This window comes from Hipposideros armiger, unplaced genomic scaffold (genome assembly GCF_001890085.2).
Source record: "Hipposideros armiger isolate ML-2016 unplaced genomic scaffold, ASM189008v1 scaffold_1146, whole genome shotgun sequence".
NCBI classification, from domain to species: Eukaryota; Metazoa; Chordata; class Mammalia; order Chiroptera; family Hipposideridae; genus Hipposideros; species Hipposideros armiger.
Window position 1 is genome coordinate 67,787 of NW_017732496.1, and position 8,277 is coordinate 76,063.

The 8,277-nt window shown below is 36.5% G+C and overlaps 1 protein-coding gene across 1 annotated transcript in view; it reads left to right on the forward strand.

Annotated features, from left to right (window-relative positions):
• Window positions 1–8,277, forward strand: part of LOC109376521 (interferon-induced very large GTPase 1-like) — a 50,915-nt gene that overhangs the window by 26,432 nt on the left and 16,206 nt on the right. Inside the window, exon 3 of the mRNA XM_019632456.1 lies at window positions 701–767. The gene's annotated coding sequence lies outside the window, so the exon portion shown is untranslated. The remainder of the gene's footprint in view (window positions 1–700; window positions 768–8,277) is intronic.

Genomic DNA, 8,277 nt, shown 5'->3' on the forward strand with positions numbered 1-8,277 from the left:
AGTGAAGCAACGTCCTCCACAACTAGACTGAAGAACAAAACGACAGCAACTTGTCTGTTCCCCTTCCCCCAATTCCCCAGCGCTGTTCCCATTCCTCAATTCCCCAATAAAAAATAAAATAAAATAAAAAGAATGTCTTCTGACCCACTACTCTCTAACCCAGTGCCCTGCAGAGCTTACTCATGCAGAGTGCAGAGTGAGAAGAGCCTGATAGTGTAATGGGACCCACACTGAAATCCCTGTTCCCAGTGGCAGAATAATATTGGTCCAAATCTGGACCAGATTCTCTAGTGGAGGCAATTATCATTGAAGTCTCCCTCCTTCTTACATGCCTTTATCTGTGCCTTGAAGAAACAGTTCTGAGAACTCTAGCTCAAAAGGCTTAGTTCTAACTCTTAGAAGGAAAAAGCAGGTGCATCTTGTGTCCTAGCCTTTTCGTTCCTTCCTAATCTATTTGGAGGTAAATAGCTGTGGGAATGCAAAGGCAGAAGAGGGATTCCTTGCATAACAACCTCCTACATCTCCTAGAGGAAGGAGTCACCCCATTTTGAGGCAACAAGGACAAAAACAGGCCTTGCTAAAACATTAGCAGAAAAGAGACACAACATCTCCCTTAACTTTCAGTCTATACCAAAATGGAAATTTATTGTCCATGTTGTAGCAATTTCCATGGCTAATATTTCTTATTAACTCATGGCAGGGGTACCAGGAGATGGCAAGCTACCTCTGAAAATTAACCTACAGGACCATCTCTGGCTGCAGCTGTGGTATGTATTTTCAAGTTAAAGTTCAAAGGGAAAAAAGGCATAGCCTTAATTCAGGGCCCTCTGTCTTGATCATTCGTTTCATTCCCAATGTAAGCTTCCCAATATTTATCATAATTTGACATATGGTCATCCAAAATCCTGTATTTATGCTCCCTTCAGTGGGTGGTCTGCCATTCCCCTTTCAATCTTCATGGTACCAGGAGATTGGATAAAGTCCCTCTATCTTGGGAGCTTCTGTTTCTCCTGTTTCCATTCCCAGTCCTATAGGATTCTCTGGTTCTCAGACCTTATCCTATTAAAGCAGCCTTAGTTTCTTTTGTGTTCCAGCTACACTTGCCAGTTTACTGCTACTTTGGTTCATAGGCCAATCTTAATCAGCTTTAATCTCAGTAAATTTGCCTCTACCACCTGGAGAGAGATGGAGGCACCATGTGAATTCCATGAGCTGAATAGCCAGCTCCAATTTCTGAGCCCCCTAAAACCCAAGTCCCTTCTAGCAACTAAATATTGAATTAGGACGGATAAGGGATATATTGGTTACGTGTATCCCCAGACAACAACCATAATTACTTGTTTTGTTAAGCTTATATCTAAGTATTTCTCTTTTGGTGCTAAAGTAAATGGCATTGTGTTTTTAACATCAAAATACAAATGCTTATTGCTGGTACATAGAAAAACAATGTTTGTTTGTTTGTTTGTTTGTTTGTTTGTTTGTTTGTTTGTTTATTGTATGTTAACCCTTACATCCTGCAAACTTTCTGTATTCACTTATTTTCATGAATTTTTTGTTGTTGATTCTTTGGGGTTTTCTACATAGACAATCATGTCATCTATGATTTTATTTCTTCCTTCCCAACCTATATATCTTTTATTTCCTTTTCTTTTCTTAATCCATTAGCTAGGACTTCCAACAGAATATCCAGCAAGAGTGGTGACCGGGCATATCCTTGCCTGTTTCTGATTTCAGAGGGAAAGCTTATAGTTTTTCACCATTAAGTATGATGGTAGCTGTAGGGTTTTTGTAAATGTTGCTTTATTAAGTTGAGGAAGTTTCCCTCTATTCCTACTTTGTGCCAAGAGTTTTTATAATGAATCAGTGTTGTATTTTGTCAAATGCTTTTACTTTGTCTATTGATATAATCATGACATTTCTTCTTAGTCTGTTGTGATGTAATGCTTTGCTTTTTTTAATGTTGAACCAACTTTGCATACTTGGTAAATTGTCTTTCAAGGAATTGGTGCATTTATCAAAGTTGTCAGCATACACTTCTTTATAGTACTCCTTTCATATCCTCTTAATGTCTAAAAAATCAGAATTCATAACCCATATTTTATTTCTAAGGCTAGAAATTTGTGTCTTCTCTCTTTTTTCTTAGTCTAGCTTATCAGTTTTGTTGGTATTTTCAAAGAACCAGATTTTGGCTTCATTGAAAATCTCTATTGATTTCCTGTTTTCAATTTCATTGATTTCTGCTTTAATTTTTATTACTTCTTTTCTCCTGCTTATTTGGATTTAATTTTCTCTTCATATCCCATAGTGGAAGATTAGGTTATTGATTTCAGATCTTTATTCTTTTGTAACATATATATTCAATGCTATAAATTGCCCTTCAAGCACTACTTTCACTGTATTCCACAAATTTTCATAAGTTGTATAATCAATCATTTTTATTATTTCATTTTTCCTCTGTTAGTTTGGAAGTTATACATTCTTTGACTCTTCTGTTTGCATATTATACTAGACATTGTAACATATACTCTTGACTTAACAAAACATATCAAAATGAACTGAATCTTTGACCCTCTTCCCAAAGACTGCAAGAACCTGAGGGCAGTTTAGATCCATTTTGCCACGCACTCCAACTTGAAAGCAAGGGAGAGCTTGTGAGGAATGAAAAAGAAGTGAGATTGAAGAGAAATCTAAATGGGTAAATTTAAAAGACATGGTAAACTATATTTATAGTTTAAACTATATTTATAGGGAGAAGAAAGATAAGTAGGGCATCCATTTGCTTGGAAGTATAGTAGTACCATTCAGTAGGACAGGAATCACAGGAAGAGGGGAAACCTGAATACTGTGTGAAGCTGGGTCATGTGAAATCTCATCTCATCTCATCTGCTGGCAAAGGACATGTCCTGAAAGCAGTGGGGGTTGGGGGGGAGCATGACAATAATAACACATTGAATCCAAGAGTATCTTTGGGTCTATATACACAGATTAGGACATCAGTATACAGACAATTGTTTGCAATACAGACGCAGTTCATAACACATGCACAGTTATCATAATGCAAAGATGACATTAACTAGGGCAGATGAAGAATAAGAAAGGAGAGATAAGCATAAACCAGGTTAAAAGTGCATTGTATTTATTTATTTTAATGAGATATAATTAACATATAACATTGTATAGGTTTAAGGTCTACAACATGTTGGTCTGATACATTTATATATTGCAATATCATTACCAAAATAAAGTCAGCTAACACCTCTATCATGTCACCTAATTGTTTCTTTTTCTGGTGGGAACAATTAAGATCTAGTCTCTTTTCGCACCATTAAAGTTTATAATACAGTATTTTTTTAATAATCAGTATGCTAAGCACTAGATGTCTAGGACTTAATTATCTACTGGTTATAAGTTTGTTCCTTTAAACAACATCGACACAATTCCCCCACCTGCCAACCCCTGTTAATCATTATTATTCCATGCTCTCAGTTTACAAGTTTGGCTTTTTCAGATTCTACATAGAAGTGGTATCATACAGTATTTGTCTTTCTCTGTCTGACTTATCTCACTTAGCATAATGCTCTGAAGGTCCATCTATGTTGTCACAAATGGCAGGATTTCCTTCTTTTTCATGGCTGAATAATATTCCTGTGTGTGTGTGTGTGATCTTGGCTATTGTGAAAAATGCTGTAATAAACAAGGGAGTGCATACCTCTCTTCAATATCCTGTGTTCATTTCCATTAGATATATACCCAGAAGTGGAACTGCTGGATCATATGGTAGTTCTATTTTTAATTTTTGAAGGAACCTCCATGCTCTTTTCCATAGTGGCCCAACCAATTGATATTCCTACCAACAACACAAGAGTTCCCTTTCTTGACATCTTTGTCAGGACTTGTTATCTCTTGTCTCCTTGATAATAGTCATTCTAACAGGTGTGAGGTGATATCTCATTATGGTTTCATCTGCAGTCCCCTGATGATTAGTGATGTTGAGCATCTTTTCATGTACCTGTTGGCCATTTGAATGCCTTCCTTGGAAAAATGTCTATTTAGTTTCACTGCCAATGTTTTAATTGGATTGCTTGGGTTTGTTATTGCATTGTATATGAGGTTTTTGGTTTTGTTTTTGTTTGTATTTTGCATATTAACTCCTTGTCAGATATATGGTTTGCAAATATGTTTTCCATTCTGCAGGTTACCCATTCTTTTTTTGATTGCTTCTTTTGCTGTGCAGAAGCTTCTTAGTTTGTGGTAGTCTCACTTATTGATTTTTGCTTTTGTCACTTTTGTTTTGGATCATACATTAAAAAATCATTGTAATAAACAATGTCAAGAAGCTTCTTTCTTATGTTTACTTCTAGTTTTACAGTATCAGATCTTATATTTAAGACTTTCAACAATTTAATTTTTGTGACTGGTGTAAGGTAAGGGCACAATTTCATTTTTCTGTACGTGGTTATCCAGTTTTCCCAACACCATTTATTAAAGAGACTATCCTTTCCCCAATGAGTGTTCTTGGCTCCTATGTCAAACATTAGTTGACCATATATGCAGAATTTATTTCTTGGCTCTCTCTTCTCTTTTGTTGGTCTATGTGTCTATTTTTATACCAGCACCATATTGTTTTAATACCTATAGCTTTGTAGTAGAGTTTCAAATCAGGAATTGTGATGCCTCTGGCTTTGTTCTTTCTCAGGATCACTTTGGCTATTTGGGGTCTTTAATGGTTCCACACAAATTATAAGATTTTTTTCTATTTATGTGAAAAAAAATGTCACTGAAATTATAAGGATTGTGTTGAATCTATAGATGGCTTTGGGTGGTATGGACATTTTAATAATATTAACATCCATGAACATGGGTGTCTTTCCATTTGTTTATGTCTTCCTCAATTTCTTTAATCAAAGTTTAATCATTTTAATTGTATAGATCTTTCACTTCCCTGGTTAATTTATTCTTAAGTATTGTTTTTCATGCTATTGTGAATGGAATAGTTTTACTCTTTTCAGATGTTTCATTGTTAATGTATAAAAACACAACCAATTTCTGTATGCTGATTTTATGGCCTGCAACTTCAATGAATTTATTGATAGATTCCAACAGTTTAGTTGGTTAGTCCTTAGGATTTTCAATATATAAAATCATGTTGCCTGGAAGAATAATTTTACTTTTCCTGTCCCATTTGGATGTTTTTATTTCTGTGTCTTGCCTAATTGCTCTAGCTAAAGCTTCCAGTACTGTGTGTCAATAGGAGTGCTTAGTAAAGTGGGCACCACTGTCTTATTCCTGACCTTAGAGGAAGAGCTTTCAATTTGTCACCATTAAGTATATTAGCTCTGAGTTTGTCATATATGGCCTTCATTATGTTGAGGTGTGTTTCTTCTATATACAATTTGTTCAGAGTTTTTATCATGGGAAAATGCTGTAGTTTATCAAGTGCTTTTTTTAGCCTCTATTGTGATAAACGTGTGATTTTTATGTTTCATTCTATTAAGGTGATCTATTATAAATTTTTTAAAATTTATTTTTAATTTCCACTTGACAGAAAATATTATACTAATTTCAGGTGTACAACATAGTGACTAGGCATTTATATACAATAAAACCTGGGGGCCAGCCAAGTGGCGCGTTGGTTAAGATCTGGCTTGGGACAGATCCCACAGATGAGGGCCAGTGACACTGCCCTCTACAGCTAAGATGCTGAACAACAGCTCAACCTGGAGCTGGGTTGCCTTGAGTCACCTGCGACAGTGTAGGCTGCAGCCCCTGCTGCAGTAGATTGCCATGGGCTACCATGTGTAGCCAGCAGCCAGCGTGAGCGGCCCTCAAGCCGCAGTGAGCAGCCGTCCAGAAGCCAGCGACTGATCTCCCTCACCTGGGAAGAGCGCAATGATGGTGCCAACTTGGGCCAGTGAAGCAATGTCCTCCACAACTAGACTGAAGAACAAAAGGACAGCAACTTGTCTATCCCCCTTCCCCCAATTCCCCAATAAATAAAATAAAATAAAACCTTGGATTGTGAGTAACTTGGTTTGCGAGTGTTCTGCAAGATGAGCAAACATTTCTAATACATTTTAACTTGGCAAACGAGCGATCTTGCAACATGAGTACTTTGCTTCTGGAACAAATTATGCTCACAAACCAAGGTATTACTGTACCTTACAAAATGCTCAAAGAGCATACTATGTTTTCTTCCAGGGGGTTTATGATTTCAGGTCTTGTATTCCAGTCTTTAATCCAATTTGAGTTTATTTTATATATAGTATAATAAAGCAGTCTAGTTTCACTTTTTTACATGTATCTGTCCATTGTCGTAGGACCATTTATTGCAGAGACTGTTTTTACCCCACTGTATATTCTAGCCTCCTTTGTAATAGATTAATTGACCACATATGCATGGGTTTATTTCTGGACTATTTATCTGTTCCATTGACCTATGAGTTTGTTTTTATGTCAGTAAAATGCTGCTTTGGTTAGTATTGTGTCATAATATAGTTTGATATCAGGTAGCATGCTACCTACAACTCTGTTCTTTCTCTATATTGCTTCGGCAATTCAGGGTCTTTTGTGGATGCATACAAATTTTAGGATTATTTGTTCTAGTTCTGTGAAAAATGTTATTGGTATTTTAATATGGATTACACTGAATCTGCAGGTTCCTTAGGGTAGTATGGACATTTTAATGATGTTGCTTCTTTCTATCCATAAGCACAGTATATAGCCTTCTATTTATTTGTATCTTCTTCAATTTCTTTTCAATGTGTTATAGTTTTCTGAGTACAGCTCTTTTACCTCCTTGGTTTAATTTATTCCTTGCTATTTTATTCTTTTTGATGCTTTGTAAATGGGATTTTCCTAATTTCTCTTATGGGTAGTTCATTATTAGTGTATAAAAATGCAATGAGGTCCGGCCATGTGGCACGCTGGTTAGGAGTTGGCTTGGGATGCCAGCTCTGAGCAGCAGGGCCCCAGTTTGGATCCCACATGAGGGCCAGTGACGCTGCACCCTCTACATCTGAGATGGTGAACAACAGCTCGACCTGGAGCTGGGCTGCTATGAGTTGCTGGCGACAGCATAGGCTGCAGCGGGGCCAGCCGGCAGCGGGCGTGAGCTTTCGTGAGCTGCCATGAGCCACCGTAAGCATCCATCCAATGGGCGGCGAGCGACTGCCTCAGCCGAGAAGAGCACAATGATCACAATACCAACAAGGGCCAATGAAGCAATGTCCTCCACAACTAGACTGAAGAACAAGGGGACAGCAATTTGTCTGTTCCCCTTCCCCGATTCCCCAATGCTGTTCCCCTCCCCCAATTCCCCAATAAAATCTTTTTTAAAACTGCAAATGATTTCTGAATATTAATTTTGCATCCTGCTACTTTACTAAATTCATTTATTAGTTCTAATAGTTTTTTGGTGGAATCATGAGGATTCTCTATGTATAGTATCACATCATCTTTATTCTTTTTAATTAAAGTTTATTGGGGTGACAATGGTTAGTAAAGTTACATAGATTTCAGGTGTATTATTCTGTAATACATCATCTATATATCACATTGTGTGTTCATCACCCAGTGTCAGTTCTCCTTCCATCACCATAAGACATCATCTTTAAATAATGACAGTTTTACCTCTCCTTTCCTATTCAGATGCACTTTTTTTTCTTGACTGATTTCTGTGACTAGGACTTCCAACACTATGTTGAATGAAAGTGATGAAAGCAGACATCTTTGTCTTGTTCTTGATCTTAAGAACACTTTTATCTTTTCCCTGTTAAGTATGATGTTAGCTATAGTTTGTTGTATATGGCCTTTATTATGTTGAGGTATGTCCCTTCGATAGGAACATAGGTATGTCCCATTTTGCTCAGCGTTTTTATCATGAATGGATGTTGGATTTTGTCAAATGTTTCTTCTGCATCTATTGATAGGATCATATAATTTTTATCCTTCATTTTGTTTATTTTGCTTATGTATTGTAGCATGTTAATTGATTTGCAGATTTTGAACAACCTTGCATCCCAAGAATAAATCCCACTTGACCATGTGTATGATCTTTTCAATATATTGCTGAAATCATTTTCTAATATTCTATTGAGGATCTTCAAGGATGTGGGACTATAATTATTTTTGTAGTTTTTTTGTGTGTTTTTGGAGCCTTCACTCCTCAATTTTCTGGAATAGTTTGTGAAGAATAGGTTTTTTTTTTTTTAATGTTTGGTAAAATTCTCCTATGAAGCCACCTAGTCCAGGACTTTTCTTTGTTAGGAATTTTTTTTT